The sequence below is a fragment of the Rattus norvegicus genome, chromosome 9 (assembly GCF_021556685.1).
Source record: "Rattus norvegicus strain SHRSP/BbbUtx chromosome 9, alternate assembly SHRSP_T2T, whole genome shotgun sequence".
Lineage (NCBI taxonomy): Eukaryota > Metazoa > Chordata > Mammalia > Rodentia > Muridae > Rattus > Rattus norvegicus.
Window position 1 is genome coordinate 104,187,469 of NC_141542.1, and position 20,110 is coordinate 104,207,578.

The following is a 20,110-nucleotide window of genomic DNA, read 5'->3' on the forward strand; positions in this document are numbered from 1 at the left end:
TGTGAAACACTTAGCTTCATGGGTCCCTCGAACTCCTCCACACGCCGTACTCACCATGTAGAAGTGAAGAGGGTCAGCCCCCCCTTTATGTTTCATGTTGGAGGTCAAGCCATGTGGCTGAGGAACTCCCCTTGTAACCTGGAAATGGGCTTACATAGGCGGTGATGGCTTGTAGCTAGCGTGCAGCTACATTTCTCAAACAGCTCTGATGAGAACTTCCGGGGTGGATGGACAGAAAGCAGCCCCACCCCTGGATCGACCACACTCAATGAGTCTGGATTAAAGCTCTGGAGTCTGCTCTCTAACAGGCTCCTTTGGATACCATGCTGGTCTGGTCTAGGTGCCCAGACTTGGCTGCCCAGTAATTACTCCTGAAGAGAAAAACTCCACCTCTGTTTGATGACCATTAGCATTCAGTGTCCCCTCTTCCCACCCCTCTGATCCATGTCTTAAAAAAAAAAAACAAAAACAAAAAACAAAAAACTGAGGGCATAAATGCCCATAGACATTCCATCCTGACCCCTGTGTCTGACTCGCACCCTAACCACAGTATAGAGCAGTTTTACCATTGTCACCCCTAGACGCCCTTTACCCCAGGACTCTGGGAGCCCCTAAGCACATGCAGTGATCTGTGTGACCCATCCTGACCCTGGAGGCCTCGGGCCTGACCCTGTGCCAAAGACGACTCACTCTATTCTCCTTGGGGCAGTCACATGATGGAGGGGAGGGCAAGGCATGGAAACAAATGCCCAGACTCTGTTGAGGCTGCTTGCTGGAGGCAGCCCGGGCATTAGGTTTAAAGCTTCCCAGGACGTTTCAGGTACTGAGCACCAGGTACTCAGGATAGAAGGTCTCCTGCCAGGGAGGCCCCAGCAGCCGAGCATAGCTAAGAATGGGACCGCGCCCAAAATGATAAACTTTACTTAAAGCAGTGGTTCTTAACCTGTGGGTCATGACCCACAGGGGTCAAATGACTTTCACAGGGGTCACCTGGGATGGTGGGAAAACACAGATATTTTATGATTCATAACAGTAGCAGAATTATAGCTATGAATTAGCTACAAATGCAGGTTTGCGGAGGAACTAGATTAAAGGGTCCCAGCAAATGAGCCCCCCCTTGGCAGGTTTGTTTTCTTTTCCTCTTTTGTAACAGGGCTGGGTGGATCCTGCTGATGATGATATCAAAGATTGAACACATCCGCTTCTCTCCCCAGTCAGAGCCTTTCTTTTCAGCTGGTTTTGCCCCTCGAGGCAGAGCCTATGTATTCTCTGCTGCCTTTCTATTCTTGGATATTAAGTACCATGTGTAGAACATTGTGGGCATTTGGAAAGAAGGAAAGATAAAATGTGAGCTGGGAAGAAGTGATTCCTTTAGCAAATACATATGCACGGCCAAACGCAGGGCTGCCCGTCCTGTCTTTTATATCTTCTGTTGCTGTTTCTCTGGGGATCCGTGGAGTAAAATAAGTTAAAAATAAGAAGAGGAGAACTCTTGACAGGGGCTCAGGTCCTCACACTCAGGGCTATGAGGAGCCTTGGAAGTAGAATCTGGAACTTCTGACTTCACACGTTGCTGAAGAATTCAGAGAGCGGGCTCCCGTTCCCCTAAAAGGCAGTGGAACCTGACCTCTGGGTTGTCACAAAGGGACCATGGCCCAGGAGCCATGCCTACAAAGAGGTATTGCTCTGATTGGAGCCCATAGGTATGACAGACCTGTCTGTGGTTTATATCCATGGCTGCAATGATAGAGGTTCAGTTACTCTTACTCAACACTAGATGGTGCCCAGACATCAAGAAGGCACTACAATCTTGGCCTAGGGTTTAGGGTTCTACTTAGGCCTTGCCCAGCCTCACTCTGTGCCCCTGGAGGTGGGCACTACTCATCCACAGAGACAAGTGAGGTAGTGACACTCTTCATGGCTAAGAATGTCTCCATGGACCTCTCTGATGAAGGACCTCTCTAACTCTACACCCTGTGGCTGTAGTCATCATCCTAGCTTTTCCCACCTTAGGCCATAGACACTTGTAAGCAAGGTCACTTGTGAACAAGGTCAGGTACCTTCCAGGAGTGGGGCTTTGGAGAAAGAGGCCACAGGGTTCCATGCATCAATGCCTTCCCAGAACTGTCATCTCAAACAAGTACCACCATGACTGGCCTTCCGTTGTGGGTTCTGGGAACTGAATCCTACCTAGTCCTGATGCTTTTGTGGCCAGCACTTTATTGACTGGGCGTTCTTTCCCCCCGGGCCCCATCGTTGTCATAACAGGTAAGGAAACTGAGGCACAGATAGACTTGCTGAGATGTATTCCACTGAGCGGAGTTACAAGCCAGTGATGCAGGCCTAGGGCTTTTATTCAAGTTGACCAACATGGACCAGATGTGTTCAGCTGGATTCATGCACAGACAAGACTTTGTTTCCTACGCTGGAGCTACAGAGTCAGAATGGCCACACTACGGAAAGCAGTGAGCGGGGCTGGGGCTGCAGCTATTGAGAATTACGACGTAGGACATGCGTGGTGAGGTGCCCCTCCAGTCAGCACCCTTTCTGACGAGAGTCTAATGCATCTACAGGGAAGGGAGCGTCATCAGTCAGTTCTCAGCAGCCATAAAATGGACAAGCCTCTCTGTAGACAAAAAAAAAAAAAAAAAAAAAAAAAAAAAAGTCATTTTAGGAGAGGTTCTTGAAGTTGGCTAGCGCCACTCACTCCCCTCCCTCCAGCCCTCTTTGGGAGGAAGCTGCTGGATGACTCTGCTGGGAAGTTTCTTTGACTTTCACCAAAAGCTGTCAATCGCCCTGCCTTCCCTTTGTTCATTGAAAAGGCTGAGCCACCCCATTCTTCATGCCCACGGGCTACCTTGGCAGCTAGTGAGCCATGTCTTTCAATGAACATTCTCTCAATCCAAGCAAGGTTTTGACTCCAGTTGTGTCTTGGAAGGGATATTGAGTGGGTCTTAAAAAGCACCTCATACCACAGGACAGCTGACCAAGCTTTCCAAAGTCTTCCAATTCTCGTAAGATATCAGCAGAGCAGATGTGTCAAGTGTGGAATTTCCACGGTCCCTGAGGCCAGTTTAATGCCAAATCACAACCCTCAAAGGTTCTTGACCACCAACTGAGATGTTCTCGATTAAATCCAGCCTCTGAGAGACATCACAGAACTCTGCCTTGGGAGTCTGTTTCTCTCCAGGGAGGATTGACACGGTGGCATGGGGAGTATTTCCCTCTGTCTGATCTCCTCTACCAGTAGGCTTTAAATCCAGATTCTAATTTGTGTGCCATTCAGATTCAAAATAGGGTCTCTTTCAAATCAAGCTTTTGAAGTTTCACACTTTAAACTACTGGCAAAAAGAGGTGACTAGGAAGTCATGAGACTGTCTTGACTAACTAAAATGGTGCCCTTCCTCCTCCTCTTCCTCCTTCTCTTCTTTTCTCTTCCTCCTCCTCTTCCCCTTCTCCTTTTCTTCCTCTTCCTCCTCCTCTTCCTCTTCCTCTGGAATGTGTATGCACCTTGTGTGTGTGTGTGTGTGTGTGTGTGTGTGTGTGTGTGTGTGTGTGTATGTATGTATGTATGTATGTATGTATGTATGTATGTATGTATGTATGCATGTAACTATGTGTTCACACACATGTGCAGAAGCCAAAGGTTGATGTCAGATGTCTTTCTCAATCACTTCCCACTTTATTTACTCAGGTGGGGTCTCTCACTGAACCCAGCGCTTGCTAGTGTTGGCAGCCAGCTTTGCTCCAGGGTGCTGGGATTACAGGTGGGCACTGTGCCACCCTGGCTTTTTACGTGGGTGCTGGGGATCCAACTCCAGTCCTCATTCTAGCATAGCAAGCACTTTGTCCACTGAGCCAGTGCCCCCAAATACCCCATTCTTAAAGTCTTCCATATCCAAGCCCGTCAAGCCCTGCAGCATTCCAACAACTTGGTCTGGGCTATTCTCTCAGCCCCTAGATTCGTAGTCATGCTCTCTGGTGGTTTGAATGAGAATGGCTCCCACTGGCTCATACATTTGAATGCTTGCTCTCTAATTGGTGGATGATTGGTAAGGATTAGGAGGTGTGGCCTTGCTAGAGGAGTTGTAGCAACTGAGGCATAGACCCCTGGATTTAGACGGCCATCTTGTAAGGAGTCAGGACTCAACTGAGCAGGGAAGATGACGCTCAGACATTGTGAGAAATACACACTTCGTAAAGCAAGCAGTGATCCTAGGGGAAGTGCACATATATGTGTAAGAATGCATATGGGACAGAAGGCTCTAGAGTACCATACCACACTGCAGGGAACAGGCGTGGCTGACAGACATTGTCTGTAGAGGGTCCCAATCCCTTGAAGGTCTGCATGGCTATCATTTCAGCTGTACAGCAGGAACTACACAGAGTCGAGTGGTTTATGTCCAGAGCTGGCTGGTTTGTCCCAGCTACCATGCTTTCTTGCTGTCCAGGGTGACCTTGAGTTTGGAAGCAAGGAAGGTGTTTGAGCTGTTAGCCTGGTTAGGACCCCTTTCCAGAGTGACTCACCGTGAAGCACACACATGCACACAACCCAAACCCATGGTGTGCTGTAGCCTTGGCAATGTGAAAATGGACTTAAGGGAGGAGGCAAAACAGAGGTCCTGAGAGATGCTGGGGAGGTTTGTGGAGACAGATCATTCCAAGCTGCTTCCTAGCACCGTGCTACAGCAAGGACCCTCCTCTGTCTCTGTGTTATGATTGGCAGTTCTTTACTAGTTGGCCCGCACTGTTGTTGCTCCCTTCCACAGCACTTCTTTCTCTCTGGGATAATGTACCGTGCCTGTAACTGGGCTGGATTTTGTCTACACGGAACAGCCATGTGTTCTCTTTCTACTGTTGCATGGGAACAGTGTCTGGAATGGGCAATATGGCCAGTGAGATTCCACTGTCCCTGAGGTCAGGATGGCGCTTTCTCACCCGTGATAGTTATGATGGCGAGTATACTCATGTACCCATGCATTTGAATACTTCGTTTGCAGCTAGGGGTAGTGTTGAGGGGAGTTTATGGAACCACTAGGAGGTGGAGCCTTGTTGGAGGGAGCAAGCCACTGGTTTGGGCTTTGGTGTTTTATGGCTTCTTCCTGCTTTTTCTGGTCTCTCTTTGCTCCCTGTGTATAGACATCAATGCAATCATCAGCTTTCTGCTCCTGCTCCCATGCTTTCCAGGATGTTGCCTTGCTTTCCCTGCCAGGGTGGACTGTATCCCTGTGGAACCATAACTTGTGGGAATCCATTCTCTCCTACCATGTGGGTTCCAGGGATCAAACTCAGATCATGGGACTTGGCAGCCAGCACCCTTAGCTACACAACAACTCCTTATTAAAGAAAGAAGCCCTGCTTTGACGTCTGAAGCCACACATCGAATACTGGTCTAGTGGAGGACCACGCTGTTTGGATGTAGGACTCTGAAAAGCCAACTGCTGGTTTGGAACAGGATTTAGGAACCGTGATCTTCAGTGACTGAAGAATGCTCAGAGGTGTAATTCGTTGTCCCTTGGGTGCTGCTTGATTGGCTGAGCTGTGGTTGCTAGCATGAAGACACTGATCTGAATGGGTTGGGAGCTGACTGTGGTGGTGACTGTTCTGTGCTGAATACTCACTTATTCTCCCTTCTTGGATCCCATTCTCTGACTTAACGATGTCGATGTCATCCTGGATATCAGAGGAAAGGAAACTTAAGAGAGAAGGGAATGGAGACAGGGATGGCCTCAATGACTTTAATGCTTGCTGCAAAGGCACAAGGACCTGGGCTCAGATCCCCAGTGGCCGTGACATGCTGGGTGTGATGACATACCCTGTGACCCTAAAACTAAGGAAGGAGAGTCAGCACAATCCTTGGAGCAAACTGGCCAGCCAGTCTAAGCAGTCAGCAAGCTCCAAGTTCAGAGAAAGACCCGGTCTCAAAAAATGAGGGGGATTTCAATAGAAGGAGATATCCCATATCGACCTCTGGCCTCAACACAGACATCTATGTTCACACACACACACACACACACACACACACACACACACACATATATATACATGTACACATATACATCTTCCCCCATACACACAGAGATAGAGATAGATAGACAGAGAAAGAGAGACTGAGACGCAAAGACACGGAGACAGAGAGAGAGAGAGAGAGAGAGAGAGAGAGAGAGAGAGAGAGAGAGAGAGCGCGAGCTGGGGAGGAACATCGCTACTGGCTCGTCACTGCCAATGTTTTCTGTACAAAAGCAATGACTCTGTATGCCTCCGTTGCTTCTTTCCATGACAAACCTTTATATCTGTTTATCTTTTTCCTCCCTCTGGAGTACAGGGCCATTCGTGCTGAGAGCTGGGTCTCTGCTAAAGATAACTCTACTCCTTATCCCCAGAACATCCCTGAGAGTTGGGACTAGTCACAGAAGTGTGTCATAGTTGTGATACATGATGAGCATCAAGGAAAGCAGTCTTCGCCATGATTAACCCCCACACCATGGTTCTGTTCCCGTCTTCCTCTTGGATCGCAAACCGCCCTCCTACACATAGAGTTCTGAGTTATGGTCTTTGCTTTCCAGCAACTTCCAGACAACAAAGGATATTTGATTCAGTTGAGAACATTGAACTCATTTAAGATCAAAAGCATTTCCTTGGATGAACTGGGCGCTCCACTGGAAAGGCCCAAGAGCAAAGACTTCTGTGGTACATTGATGTAGACTCAAACATAGTGTAGTGATCACATACAATCTGAGTTACCCACAGGGCAGCTGAGGCAGCGACCTGCGATTCATTATTTAGATGATAGCATCTCTGAGAGTTGCCTAAGTGATATTTATGATATGTTGCCATGACAACTGTTCTTGTTTTGAATATCATTAAAAATCTATCAAACTGTGCTAGTGGACTTCTGATTCAAATCACGTCTCCTGACAGAGCCTCTCCCAACCTACTACTGAGATGTCCAACTGCAATGAGGAAACTATAACTAGAGAGCATTTTGGACACTGGCCCTTGAGAGAAATGAACACACAGCCTGTCAGAAGACAGTGAGATGCCCTCTTGCATCTGTGATAAAGACCATGAGGTCAGCATCTTTGCACAGTGATTCCACTCAAAGTTCTGGAGGGCAGAAGTTTCAGATACGAAGGCTACAAATTACAATGCTCGTGAACTTCAGTGAAAGACCACTTCCCCATCTTCTCCACCTAGAAGCCACTTGCTTTCCTTGGCCCTTGACTTGAAAGTCACAAACATGGGAGACTTCTCCTACCCTCCTCCTTTCCCTTCCTTCCTCTCTGGTCCACATTGTCTTTTCTAATTCTGCTCCCTCCTTCCCAACACTCTCCTCCTACAAGGGCTCTTATGATTAATTATTCACAAGAGCAAAGACTTCTTTTGGCTCTGTGTAGCAATGCGGCCATATATTTGGGGGCCAGCAGGTAGGCATCTTTGTGTGTGTGTGTGTGTGTGTGTGTGTGTGTGTGTGTGTGTGTGTGTGTGTAGGGGAAGTCTCCATGCTCACCATAGGCTCATATCTCATGTTCTGGAATAGAAATCTGTGGAGGTCATCCACCACCCCTACAGCTTGGCAACATCTGGCAATACACATTGCATAACTTAGAGATGCTTAGAGACTTGGCATGCCCTGGCCTTTCCTTACCTTCCCAGCTTTGCTCCTGACATGTCAGATGCTTTGAGGGGCCATTGAGGTGGCTCATTTCAAAGATAAACATGGTGTTTATACAGTCTGGATGTCCTGAACTATGGTCCTCTCAAGTGCATGTGTTGAATACAACTATGTTTAAAATAATCAAGAAGTTATTTGTTTTGCTGGAGTTGGATTAAAGGTGTACCTGAGGAGAGGCCAGGGTAACAGTGCTAACAGGGATGCTACTGTAGCTGGCTGTGTATGAGAGCATGGCAACATTGTTACACCTCTGGTCGGTACCATGAAACCCTCTTTTCCCACTCTCCACACAGTGTACAGGGCATCTGTCTTGTATCCGGAATCAAGCAATTGTGACAGGATATTGTCATTTATAAAAGTCACAAAAACAAGATTGTGAAATCAAACCTGTAATATCTTCAGGAAGTGTGTGGTTTTATGTAGGCTTCCAGCTTGTAAGGCCTGTGACGTCAGACCAGCTCTCAGCCGTTTCCCACGCCATCGAAGCATTTGGAGGCTGTGGAGTGTTTTCTGCTATAGGCTTTTACTCTATCCTTTCTCACCTCCCAGTGTAGCCAGACCATTCTCTTAAAAGTAACAGTCGATCAGGATGAGCCTACCTGGTCCCCTGGCAGCTGCTTTCTTCAAAGAGCTAAAGCAGCCCTTTGTGTTGGCTTTGTGTCTGGCTCAGCCTGATTGAGTCCAGTCTCTCAGGTCAGCTGTATGGAAAGACACACAGAAGGAACGGAATCCAAGTCACCTCCTTCAGGGCCTGTTGCAAGCTGGAAGCTCTGAGGAAGCTTCCTGCTCCCATCTTGCCTGTCACTTCAGTCTGCTTCCTTCACATCCGGGTTACGTCTTCCGAATGCCGGCTGGTTCTGATTCTTCCCCTTGAGATTCTTTGTGTACGTGTGTACGTGTGTGTGTGTGTGTGTGTGTGTGTGTGTGTGTGTGTGTGTGTGTGTGTCTGTATGTATATAGATTTATCTCTCTATATGTAGGTGTGTATGTGTCTCTCTCTGTATCTCTGTGTATGTGGGTATATCTATGTGTCTGTAGGTGTGTCTCTGTAAATATGTGTATGTGTGTCTGTCTGTCTCTGTGTGTAGGTGTGTCTATGTCTATGTGTTTGTGTGTGTGGGGGTGTCTGTCTGCCTGTCTGCCTGTCTGCCTGTCTGTCTGCCTGCCTGTCTGCCTGTCTGCCTGTCTGCCTGTCTGCCTGTCTGCCTGTCTGCCTGTCTGCCTGCCTGCCTGTCTGCCTGTCTGCCTGTCTGCCTGCCTGCCTGCCTGTCTGCCTGCCTGTCTGTCTGTCTGCCTGTGTAGGTATGGGGGTGCAGAGGACAGCTCTGGGTTTGGTTCTCCTGGAACTGTCCACCTTGCTCTCATTGCCCCTCACTCTCCTGTCGATTGTCAAGGAGGCTGGGCAGGCTGGCCAGTAAGCCCAAGTATGTCTCTGCCTTCCAGCTTTGGGATCAAAGTTGTATGGCTGCTTCAGATGTGGGCACTGAAGATTGAGCTCCAGTCCTAAAACGTGCCTGATAAACAGTCTACTTTCTGAACTATCTCCCTAACCCCCAGCTGGGGTTCCCTGGTGGTTTTATGTGACCCACAAGATGAACTTGTAGCTCCTTCTCCTGGTGACTTTCACCCTGGCCTCTGGGAGTTCAGCAGTGTGAGACACAAGTCCTCCTTCCTCTTTGCTGGCCCCTCATGCCGTCTGCCCTGGGAAGACTCTCTGAATAATTTGCCTGCTTTACATCCTGTTCTGTTCAGGTATTGTCAAAGGGAAATCATCACCACTGTAGTAAAAGTAAATTTCCTGGATCTAATTAAGAAACCCTCTGTCTCCTCAAAGACACACACAAAACCTATTTGATTGTTTCATGCTAAGTGAAGCCCTAGCCCTGACCTCTCTCCAAGCATTTCTACCTCACGCATCTGGTTTTGACTTCATACGTATAAATGACTTGATTTTAACAAAAGGACTCGAAGGAGGGCCCGCCGGCATGGTTCTGACTAGGACTTGTTATCTGAGCTGGTTTTCCACATCTGTGTTTACCAACGCATTTCTGTCTCCCCTCGTCTCTCAAGGATTCTCCAGGGAGGTTGATTATAAAGTGTTCCGGCTCCTCTCTTTCCGTGGTCTAGCTCCAGGCCTTGATAAAATGTGAGCTGGGTATCCAAAGAGACCCACGAGGAATAGTGGGACAAAGAACTGGCTTCACCATAAGGCCTTCCAGTCGCCGTATATGTACCTGCAATTGCAAGGGCCACCTCCCCTGTCAGACATAGGCAACCCACTACTTAGGGACCACCATACTGTGAGAGGCCCACCCAAAAGATGCAATGTCTTTTAACATCAGGAGGGAGAAAGGAGGTGTTAGGGCCAAAGGCATTTTAATTATTTTTTCTCCCACATTAAAAACAAGAGGAAGCATTTAGGGGCTAGCATTTGCCATCCTGAGGTTCTGGTGAGTTGGGGTTCTAGCCTATAAACTCAGAGGGGGACTATGGAGGCTTTTAAACCTGTTATGTTGAGGGGAATCCATGAAGAAGGGCATACAAAAGCCACCCCTGTGGCCTTACTGAAAGTTTGCTCATTTGATTGTATAAAAGAGATTGGGAAAGAGTTCCCCAAGAAGAAATTTCGGGGTGTCATTTGAATCTCTGACAAGGACCCCGAAGCCTCGCAAACTCCGTCTTCTCCCCTGTTGGTGCTCGAGTCTCAACAACACATGGAACCTACAAACTACGTCATCTCGAATCTTCATTCACTTTCGCCTTAAGAGTCTTCATTCTCTGCCAAGCTCTAAAAAGGGAAACTGTAGCCACTGGACTCCCTCAGCAAACCGTATATCCTTTCCTACAGTCCAAAGAGCTGACCTAGCCTCTGCTGAACACGTCAAAGAGGACGCCTGCCAATGTGTTTTCCATGGCCCTGTGGCTGACGGGAGGCAGCTGGAAGCAGCTGGATGACTCAGGAGAGGCACTGGCCCAGAACTTGACTAAGCCAGGACAGAGGAGACCACATCCTGTCTCATATTTCTGCTTCTCATTAACTGGAGGCTGTGTATTCAGAGCTCCATAGACATTAATCACATCCCCAAACACCCGGGGGGGACCTTTTAACACCAAGGCGGAGTATGTGTCCCACAAGGTCACCAGAAGTCATTTTGAAAGTCAATGGCACAGAGAGAGAGAGCCAGGGTCATACTGCCTGGTGATCCAGACAAGAGGTGGCCCCAAAGGTTAAGGTTGGGTGCAAGGGGACTATGGAGTCACCTTTGCCAAGGAGAGCATGAATTGGGTTTCTTCATTTGGTTCCTGATATCTATGTGCATTCTCTCACAGACCTTAGGGACTGGGAAAGAATCAAAGGAGTGACTGTTTGCAAAATGTTGCTACTTACAATGCCTCACTCCCTCTGTATAGGGGCCACTCTCAGGCTTGCTGATGACTTAGAAAGTAGCTTCGAATGACAGTGTCTCACTGAGAGAACCCTTGTGGAGCTGCTGCCTTATAGAAACGGCAATCAAGTTCCACCGTTGGTTGGAGTGAGTTCTCCATTCCCCGCAGAGAATCCGGCTGCTGGACTTAAGTGATCAAAGCCATCCCATGAGGTGGAGGCCTTGCAGAATGACTAGCAATGTCTTCAGGATCGTTTCCACTTAAGTCCGGCACTGTGGGAATCAGTAGGGTCACCCAGACCCGGGGGCTGCACTGGCAACGGCCCCTGGGAATGAGGTGTTCAGAACGAATGATTAAACCCAAGTCAATAATTAACTGGGGCTCTGTGAGGCATTTGCAAGGCATCTAACCACAAACTGCACACGCTGCTGGGACCCTGAGATGACTGGCTCTGATACAGAGATCAAAGGCACAGGAAGTCATAACTCCTGGTGCTACTTGTCAAACATGTCAGGCTGGAACAGTCTTCTTCCTGAAAACCTCTTTCTGCTGTGTTCCTGCCCCCACAGGCAAGGGGGAGCTTCATGATTTAGGGGAGAATCCTCCCTCACAACCCAGTCTGAAGAAACTCATGTGAGGGGTGTTTGCTTAAAATAAGTCTATTTGTTCTCTCGGAAGTGAAGTGTAACCCAATCATCTGGTTAATCATCTACATAAGCAAGTTTCAGATGAACTGAAGATAATCTGAATTAGGTCTATAGAGCGAGCTGGGAAGAGGCTAAGGGGTCACTCCCCAGCTTCCTAACTCTAACCTCAAGCTTTTCTTTACTGAATCTCCACATCAGGGCCTTGCTCATTTATGAGGAGTGCTCCCAGGCCCTTCAGACCCTTTTCTCTCTCCCAAGAGCCACCTTCCCAAGAGGGTCCTAGCCAGGAAGGTTCCACCCCTTGAAAGCATGTTCCACAACTGACTTCTCGCAGAGACAAGTTCCCAGGGAAAGAGCTGGGAACACACTTCCTTCTGCCCTCTCTGGGGCCTGTTTGAAATCCCTGTCTGTCTAGTTTCTGAGCTTTCAAAGGTGTGACCTATGGAGGGCCGAGGGAGGAGAGGTGACTCTGCTCCCCACCTTTCGTCTACTGTTGAGTCTTTTTCCTGAGCCATCAGTAGACTTAGTTTATCCCTTCCTAGTGAAGCCTCACCCATTTCTCTCCACAGCCTCGAAACTCTCTCCTCTCTCTTTCCCTAAGCTCTATGGTTTTCAGGGGTGCTATGGTGAGTCCTTGGAAGCCAAAGACAACAGAAAATTAAGGGGAGTGATGACAGAAAGTTTGCTGAACCCTAGAATGCTGTACCCATGAGGAGGAGGCTCTTCCTGCTTGGTTCACTGCTCACTGAAGTTCCACAATGTTCTGCGTGAAGTTCAAAGTGAACTAGCTAGCCACGGTGAGGCGGACACCTCTTCACACCTTAAGGCTGATTCCCAAAGCATGTCAGTGACAGCTTTCAGCCACGCTCCATGTGGCACAATACGCTAGTCACAGGCTTCAGTGGTGTCCGCCAGCAACCCGATTCAATGACTCAGGAGAGTGTGAGCCATTTCCACACAGAAGGAGTTTCGAAGGCTGTTTTACAATGCTATTCACTCCTGCTATATCAGAGTCGCTTGGCTTCCCCCAAAGCACTGAGAACCATAGTCAGGCAAAAAGTCCCTTCTCACTGGGAGCACAGGCAGCTGAGCCCTTCCGGAAGTGTTCCTTTGCCATCAGTAAGTGTGTGCTCATCAAGGAATGAGCAGTGTGCGTGGGTTAAGAAGGATGAAGATTATCCCGGGCCAATGCACAGCTTGGAAACAAATCAGTGGGGCTGGCAGGAAAGCTCCACGAAGAAAATTCAAGCTAGGAATGAGATCAGTGATTCTCTTCTCATTCTGGGCCAATAACCTTCACTCCATTCTCCTGTAACCCAGAGATCTGCTTCTAGGTGTATGGGGCGATAATAAGAGATCCCAAGATGGGATGGCTAGATTACAAAGAATAACTGCCACGATCCTCTGCTCTGTGTGTGTGTGTGTGTGTGTGTGTGTGTGTGTGTGTATTTTCATGTGTGTAGTTACATGTGCATATCGAGGTTAGAGCACAGCCTCCTATATCCTATCGATCTAGTTTTTTGAGACGAGTTCTCTCAGTGACCCAAATCTCAACAGCTAGCCCAGCCTGGCTAACCAGTGAGCCTCTGCCCCTCCAGCAGTCAGATTACAAGAATATGCCTCCATGCCTGGCCCTTCTATAGTACGGACTTGGAGGAGCGGTCTCAAGTCCTACTATTTGCAAGATAAGCAAGCACCTTACTGACTGGGGGCGTCTCCTCAAGTCCTTGCTACAGTTTCTGAGAGTTCAGCTCTGTGGGTGCAGGCGAATAAGCCCCATCAAGTGCTGCCTGTCTCACCAAGTCTCTGACCTGCCCTCCTTCCCTGTCTTCACCTTCATCAAGCCTATCAGCCCTGGGTTACACGTGTGAAGATCTACCTCGATCTTCACAATAGCAGCACCGCTAGGAGGAGGCATCCATGCTCGTCGCCCCCCTCCTACTGCAGGAGACTTCTTTCATTTTTTTTTTAAATTAGGTTGTGTTCACTCTTGGAGAATTTCATTCAATGTATTTTAATCTTATTCTTTCTCCTCCCCCAACTCCTCCAAGATCCTCCCTATCCACCCAACTTCATGTTCTTTCTTTCTTAAAAAAAAAAAAAAAAAGGAGGCGGGGTTCAATTTTCCTTCCCTGATGGCTCCTGATCATGGGGCCCTCCCTGGAGTATACTTGATACACTGTATCACTTCATTGAGGAAAACTGATCTTGCCTCTTGCTATATGCAAATAGCTTTCTGACTCAGTGTGGAATTTTGTGCCCCCTCCCTTCCAGGCTGGGATTTCCTCTAACTTGAGCTTGTGCAGGCCTTGTGTATACTGTCTGGGAGAGATTATGTGCACCTTCCCTATTGTGTCCAGAAAACACTACTATACTGAAATTATTCACCACCTCTGGTTCTTACAGCATCCAGTGCTTTGGCACCCAAGGCAAACAGCTGTGGGGCAGTGTGTTACCATGGAGATCCTCGCTGCTGCCTGAATTGCATAGTCACTGTCACCTTCCGCAGCACTTTGTAGGGTCTCTGAACTTTGCTAACACAAATCCATGTGTCTGTGTCGTGTGTGTCCGTCTGCCAGCCTCACCTTTATCTGAGAGCTGCCACGAGGAATATCTGATCCAAGTTTAAACCATTGTCCATGCCTCCAGGGAGAGCAAGGACTAGGTCTCACTCAGTATTTCAACCTCAACAGCAGAGCCCTGCGTATAATAGGTGCTTAATGAGTGTTGGGGGAGGGGAGAGGCACCCAGATGGATCAGTTGTTAAGAGCACTTCTTGCTTTTGTAGAGAATCCGGGTTCAATTCCTGGCACCCACCTAGTAACTCACGAGCATATACAACTCCAGCCTCACGGAGTCTGATACCTTCTACTGGCTTCACCGGACACCAGGAATAGATGTGGTGCACAGGCATACATGCTGGCACAACACCCATACATATAAAATAAAATAAAAACTAAACAATAAAGCTTCTAGGCCCCCATGAGGTAGCCAATACTCAGCTCCTTCTGACCTACAAAAGGACAGCCCCATAGGTTTCAACTTAATGTGCAAGGCTCAGTAACTTTCAGCTTACCGAAGCTGAATCCAAGTTTGTGCTGTTGTTACCAGCTCTTAAATGTTTTCTCCCTCAGCGCCGGAGAGATGGCTTTGCAAATGGCTAACCATGTAAGTATAAAGATCTGAGTTTGAATCCCCAGGACCCTCAGCAAGAGGGAAACACATGTCTATCAGCCCAGTCATTCTATTAGGAAATTGGGGGTGAGGTGGGAGGGGAAGGAGAGTCCCAGAAGATCAAGAACCAGTGGGCCGGTGAACGTGGACGACAAAGGGACCCCACGTTAGATGAGAGATGAGAACAGACATCCAAGACTGTTCTTTGGCTCACATGCATAAGTATGCACGCACACATGCACACATGCACACATGCACACATGCACACATAAACACATGCACACACACACAAGCGGGGTGTGAGAGATTACAGTAGTACACATCTGATCACAGGTTCTAGGCTAGCCTGAACTGCAAAGCAACAATAATTTGAAGTGGTGAGGTAGAAAAAATGTGCAGCGTGGTGGTGGTTTTGATGCATCACTTGATGTCTCTCTAGATCCTAGATCTCAAACAGCTCAAAAAATCACTTGAACATTTTATCAGGTTTCCCGGTGAGGGTCAGATGCTGTCTCCTCAGACAGAGCGCGAGCATACCCATGAAGCTATGGAGCTGCCTTGTGAAATGCTGATAATGAATGCATGCCTTAGGGGTGTTGTCTGGGAGGGTGGTGTCCATCACAGCGCAGACCCAAGTAAGGTCGAATGGCCAAAACAAACACAATATTGGAGATTCTTTTGCTGAATCTTCCCTTTCCCATTTCCCTTCTGAAATCACTTTGCCTGTTTCCTAACACAGGCATTTGGGGCACTTGCTAGCCAGTTAAGTCTGTTCCTGGGGGTTGCAGTTCCTCATTTCTGTTCACTATAGGCCCAGAAGTCAGGGAGATGGAAGAAGGTGCAGTGCATCCTGGGAGTTGTAGTTCTCAGTGTGACATAACAAGACAATTGCTAGCCAGGCAGTGGTGGCACATGCCTTAAATCCCAGGACTGGGGAGGCAGAGACAAGCAGATCTCTGAGTTTGAGGCCAGCCTGGTCTACATAGAGAGTTCCAAAATGGCTAAATAGAGAAATCTTGTCTCGAAAAACCAATTAATTAGTTAATTAGTTAATTAAAACAATTGCTAGTGTCCATGGTTCTCTGGTTGTGTGAGAAGCAGATCCTGAGTTCACTTGTATAATTAAGGTAAAATATGCTATTTGATATATATTATATATGATATATATTTGATATAACATATATCAAACATATATATCAAACATATATATACCTGGCTTATCTATTTCTTTCCTGCTTATTGTAAAAAAAGCCAATAGGACAGAAAGGATTTAAAGAGAAAAGTTAAAGGGATCAATCACCCAAGTTCCTGTCTCTGAGAAAAACCAATCTTGAGTTCAGAATATGAGTCCCAACAAAAGATTCTGAATGATCCAAGACATATTTTTTTAAAAGGGAATTCTAACACACAGCTTACACGTTCTGTTCAGAGTTTGTGTTTTGGCGAGAGCTGCCTACAGAGTGAGATTTGAGGTTCCTTTGGTAGAGAATGATTCTTCTAGATAGTCAGAAGTACAATACCATCCCCTCCCAAATCCCCTGAGATCTCCCTGCAGCTGCCAAGATTCTGCCAAACTCAGACAAATTACCCACACCCCTACTTTTCAGACTCTGAAATGAGGGGAGCAAACGGCACCATGTGAAAGTCCCTCTCTGTCCCCCATGACTCATCCTGGGGGCCATTTTTCTTGTTAAGATGATAAGTGTCCTAAAAAGCACTTGGGGGGGGGGGCTACAGAGGAAAGAGGTGAGCACTCAAATGAGAGGTAGGGTGAGCATCAGAGGAGTCCCTGCCTCAGCGAATAGAAAGGGGGAGGGGCCTCCACACCTGAGACAATTATCAAAGGGGAGAGAGGAAGGTTCAAATTTAGAAAATTTGAAAAATTCCTAAAAATTTAAATCCCTGGCTGACCTAAATTTTACTGTCTGTGTCTTTGATTGCCAGTGCAACAATTATATGGCCAATGGAAGGCTACAATTTTTAAAAAGTCACATGTCAGTGGTCGATCTTTACGTTAAACCAGATTTTTCTTTATTTCTAATGCTCATTTATAGGTCACTCATCACTTAGCAGAGCAAGTGCCTCGAGACCTTTACCAGGAAACAAAAACAAAACAAACAAAACGAAACAAAATCCCAGGTTTCAGAAGTTCAGTGTAGCTGTGGTGAATGAGGAGAGATGATCAGGAGACAGAGGGGAACAGATTGAGCCTCTTTATCATCTCAACAGATTTGGCCTTTCCTTTCTGCTCCTGTCAGCAAGCTAGTGAACCACTCCCCTCTCCTCCCCATCCCCAGCCAGCTAAGCATACCTCCCCTCTGGCCAAGCAGGCACGGGAGTTGACTACCTGACCCTGATGGGAATAATTGGATCCCTCATGCAAAGAGTGCCAGTGCTGGGGTCCCCAAAATAAAGGCTAAAATCCACTTGGTGTGTTTTTATCTTCTGCATACATAGGCTGGTTCTTCAATCGAAGCGCCGGCGTGGTGGTTCATTAACAGTACACCTTCAGACCCAGCCATCAGGGGAGAGTCTCTCCAGAACTTGCAGATGTGTCTACATTCACAGCTCCACCATGGAGGATGAACCTGAACACAGCCTTCCACGTCTCTGAGTGTAGGCACATTTACAAGTACAGGGTGAGTCAGCGTCCTCAGTCTGGAGGGTTTCAGGATCTTGTCAGAAGGATGACTCATTCCAGATCCAGGGTCACCGTGAGGCAAAGGACAAGTCAGACTCATGACCCCAGAGTATAAATGGAAAACTCATGCGCCTGTGTACCTGTGTGTTTGAGTTGGTTTTGTCTGTATGATGTGGGGGGTCACATGTGCTGTGTGTGTGTGTTTGGTCAGCTGTGTGTTGTGCATTCTCTGTGTGTTCTGCATGTATGTGCAGGTATGCTGCGTGCCTTCTGTGTGTTGTATGCCTTGTGTGTCTCTGCTGTGTGTTGTGTTGTGTTGCAGGTGTTGTTTGTAGTGTGTGTTGTGTGCTGTGGAGATGATGTGGATGCACACATGTGTCTGCTTATAGGAGGGGCAGAAGCAGATTCCATATCCTTGAGACTCAGGGTCAGGCAGATAGGGGGATGCAGGGAGGTGGGAGGGGCCATGCATCTACCAGGTGACCCTCAGAAAGCTAGGAAGAAGATTGGGGTCAACCACAGTGACCCAGAGAACTGACACTCCTGTCCAGAGGACAACCAATAGGCCGGGCTCGTAGGATGTTTAAAAATCAGGCAGCAGAAATCAACATAGAATTAGCTAAGCTGAGTCTGGCCAGACAGAGACGGAAGTCTGGAGATGGGAGATGCGGAGTCAGACTCACGCTGTTTACTTCCCACAGAGGTTGAGAGTAGAATACAATTATAGGATGCAATAAAATATGCACCGTCATCTATCTTATCTGCCCCCTCCCGCATTCGAGCTGTAATTTCCCCCCAAGCCTCCTATGCCTTATGGCCTGGCGTTTCCATTTATCTTCAAGTAACTGTTTACACTTGCTCATCTCCAAACAGTTCTGTTTCCTTCACAGCTCAGGCTCTTTGTCCCTCAAGTGACAACCACACACACAGCGGAGATGCCGGACCGTATTTGTAGGTCCCGGCACTCTGACTAAAGCCCTCGTTCCATTAGGAGCAAGGGTGGAGTTGTTTAGCTCTTTTGCATAAATATCTGGCTGGTGACTATGACTGGCTGGAAGCAGTGTTCTTTTCTGATCTCATCTCAGACCAAGGACCTCAGTGGTCCCCTAACTTGGAGGCACACATGGGACCCAAGAACCTAGGAGAGAAGGGGACAGACAGTAGGGTTAGTGGTTGAAGAGATATCCAGCTGTTTGTAGAAACTTGACTCCAGTGCACTGGGGCAGATGGTTGGGCTTTTAAGAGTTGTTGGTCATGAGGACTGTACCCTCATTTGGTACTTAACAAGGCGTTCACGGAAGTTGCTGGTGATGCCTTGCTACCACAAGAATCATTCCTTATGCCTGTGACCTCTCTCTGTCTCCCGGTCTGTATCTCTGTATCCCTGCATAGATCTGTGTCTGTGTTCCTGTCTCTATCCCTGTCCGTGTCTATGTTCCTGTCTCTATCTCTGTATGTTTTTGTCTCTCTCCACTCAGTCTCTTTTGCCCTACTGTTCTACACAGGAGATGATACAGTAGAAAGTCTCTCACCAGATCTCAGACCCTCAACCTTAGACTTCTGATCCTCTCCAACTGTAAGGAAGGGCATTGGAGTGTGGAGAGGTCAGAGCACTGGGTCTTAGTGTATCAGTGGATCTTTACAGGGACACTTGAACCTTGTTATGGGACCCTCTACTGACTATCTATAGCATGCTTAAGAGAGAGCTAACAATCTTTTTGCCAATTTGGCCAAATAGACACGTTAATTTCCTAAATAATGAAAATAACTTTAGTGTCCTGAAGATTTAGTGATGCTATTCATTAGAGAAAAGCTGTGTGTGTGTGTGTGTGTGTGTGTGTGTGTGTGTGTGAGAGAGAGAGAGAGAGAGAGAGAGAGAGAGAGAGAGGAGGGGGGGTAGGGGGGTGTAGGCCTAGAAGGATCACAACAGTCTCTTTCCTCCTACTTTGGTCTCTAAACAGAGACTCACTTGCAGAATTCACCATTGAGGACTATTTGAGGTGGGGAAGATTCCTGGGGCAGTGAAATACAACTTGTCCAAATACCATCTCATGTTAACCCAGATCTTAAAAACAGCTGAGGTGTCACCTTGTGTAAGGAAGGACTCAAGAAACCTTCCCCACTGGGCTGCCTGCCTCCCATCCACTGGCTTCTTCCATAGCAAAGTCATACTTCCAGACGTCTATTGGGGTACTATGACTGTCATTCATCATAAAGTTGGATCCATAATTGAGTTCTTGGAGCCACTGTCTCTTTCTGAAACAGATGGAGCCCTGTTAGAGACACTCCTGTCTGCAGTGGGTGGGACAGTCTGTTCCTTGCAGCACTATGGAGATGAATCTCTTTGGACTGCAATGTCAATGACTCAGAGTGAAGTGTTCTGCCTGGAGTAGCGAACAGGATCGTTCACCTTTTCTCTTGGTTGCTTGTGCTGCAAGCACATAGGTACTAATTTCTCTCTCTTTCTGCCCAGTAAAGTTCTAAGAAAAATATTTCTGAGCATCCATAGATTAAATGACAAAGAAAACATTCAAACCCTCATGCTCTGTGACCCCAGGAAGCCACATCCAACATTGCCACCTTCCC

At 47.6% G+C, this 20,110-nt stretch overlaps 1 long non-coding RNA gene across 2 annotated transcripts in view; it reads right to left on the reverse strand.

The window, feature by feature from the left end:
- Window positions 1-2,336: 2,336 nt before the first annotated feature.
- Window positions 2,337-20,110, reverse strand: part of LOC102554187 (uncharacterized) — a 40,957-nt gene continuing 23,183 nt past the window's right edge. Inside the window, exons 2-3 of one of the 2 annotated variants that reach the window (XR_015629210.1) lie at window positions 4,280-4,457; window positions 2,337-2,626 (exon numbers count right to left, since the gene is read on the reverse strand). This is a non-coding gene — a long non-coding RNA (uncharacterized LOC102554187). The remainder of the gene's footprint in view (window positions 2,627-4,279; window positions 4,458-20,110) is intronic. The other variant, XR_015629209.1, reaches the window with a different exon arrangement.